At 57.4% G+C, this 2,107-nt stretch overlaps 1 pseudogene; it reads left to right on the forward strand.

Annotated features, from left to right (window-relative positions):
* Positions 1-1,128: 1,128 nt before the first annotated feature.
* On the forward strand, positions 1,129-1,802 carry LOC123397158 (annotated as a pseudogene).
* Positions 1,803-2,107: the final 305 nt, after the last annotated feature.

Raw genomic sequence — 2,107 nt, forward strand, 5'->3', positions numbered from 1 at the left:
CCGTTCCACCCTCCCTCGCACGGCGACATCGAACATCCCCCTCCCACACCGGCGGTGGCCCTCCCCTGCCCACCCCAAGTGAACCGGCGGCAACCCTCCCCTCCCTCCCCCGAGCGGACCAACCACGCCGGCCCTCACCTCCCCGCAAGCATAGCGGCAGCGCGTCCCTTCCCTCAACCCATGAGAACAGCGGCGGCGGCGGCCTCCCCTCCACCCCGGAGCGCAGAGGCGACGGGCCTCCCCCCCCCAAGCGCGGCGACGGCGGCGGCGACTCTCCCCTCCCCCCGAATGCGGCTCTGGCTGTGACGACATCTGGATCCAGCCCGACTGCAACGGGTGGATTCAACAGCCCGATTGTAGCGGGTGGATCCCCTCCTCTATCTTTGTCTATGGGAGCAAAAAGGGCATACCTCGGTCCGGTGGTGTGGCACGATGGCGTTCTCGCGATGGTGACGCTCCTCTTCCTGGTCTCTGCGGGAAGGAGACACTCGCCTTCGGTTGACGTTTGGACGAGGGTTCACATCGTCCAGCCCTAGACGATGTAGAGTTTCAATTAGGCGATGTGGACATTTAGACATCCGTTTAGACGAGTTGCTAGACGTTGGTTTTAGGGTCGTATCGTCTAAGGCCTTGTTTGGAACCACTCAGATTATATAATTCAGTTTTTATAACCTATTTTGTCTTCAAACAGGACAGATTATGGTGTAGATTATAAAAACTAGATGGACAGATTATTAAAACCCATAATCTACTCCACCTCAACTAAAATCAGATTATGGATTGCTAATGACCCATTACCCTTGTAATGTTGGAGATAATTACATTCCTACTACCACCACCCTCCTCTTTAAAAAAAACAAAGGACAAACATGTCATTATCTCTACTATTAAAGCAGGATGTGCCGTCGTGATGGTTCAACCTCCACGATGGTTCGACCTCCCAGCGATCGTACGATCCCACCTTTCCTTCGTTGTACCTCCTCTTCCCACGCCCACGTAAAGAAAAACGCTAAGAAAGAAAAAAAAGTTCGTCGACCTCCTCCTCCCACGTCACATGTCCCTCTCCCAGTCTCCCCCACCTCTCGCCCCAGATCCGTCCTGTCCACGCCGAGCAGTTCCTCATCGCCAATGCCGCTGCCGCCGGTCGAGATCCCGCGGTCCCCGGCCACCCCCGACGCGTCGGCGCCGTCGGAGGACGTGCTACTGCGAGTCCCCGGCGCGCAGCTCCACCTCATCGACCACCAGCGCAGCCACCCGCTGGCCGCCGGTGACCTCTCCCTCCACCGCATCCGGGCCGGAGACACCTCCCTGGCCGCCATCGCAGCCCTCCGTGTCGTCCAGTGGCCGCTGGCCCGCGACGTCGCGGCTGTCAAGCTCGACCCCCGCCACTACTCCTTCTCCTTCGCAGTCCCCGCCTCCCCCGACGACCCGGCCCCCGACCCGCTCCACTACGGCCTCACGCTCTCCGTCCCCGACCCGCGCCTCGACGCCCTGCTCGGCGCCTACACCAGGTTCTCCACCCACTCCATCGCCGGCAGCGAGGGGCTGGCCGACGGGGTGCGCGGCGAGGTCGAGGCCGCCGCGTACTGGATCGCCGTCGCGCCCAACGTCGAGGAGTACGGCAGCGCCGTCGCCAGGGCCATCGCGTCCGGCGCCAAGAACGTCGCCAAGGGGATCCTCTGGTGTGGGGTCATGACCATGGACAGACTCCACTAGGGGAACGAGGTGCTCCGGAAGAGGATCCAGCCCGACGATACTGAGGCCGAGGTCAGCCGGAGATGCTCAGGCGGATCAAAACGTAGTGCTTTCTTTCCTCAGTTATTCTTATCACATAAATGTGTTCCTATTTGCTCATGCAGACTTATTAATCAGTGGGATTGTGATGAGTAAATGCTTCAAGGTTTGGTCACATCACAGTTCATAGTTAGATTGTATTACTGGTTTAAATCGTGATGCAAAGTGCGATCATGTGTATCTTATTTCGATTCAAAGGTAGTACTGTCTTTCTTAGATTTTTCATACCAAGTGTGTTTTTGATTTGCAGTCATGAAGAATTATCAGTATAATTTGTGTTGTAGGAGGAAATTCTTCAGGCTTTGAGCATATC

The sequence above is a fragment of the Hordeum vulgare genome, chromosome 1H, assembly GCF_904849725.1.
Source record: "Hordeum vulgare subsp. vulgare chromosome 1H, MorexV3_pseudomolecules_assembly, whole genome shotgun sequence".
In the NCBI taxonomy this organism is placed as follows: Eukaryota; Viridiplantae; Streptophyta; class Magnoliopsida; order Poales; family Poaceae; genus Hordeum; species Hordeum vulgare.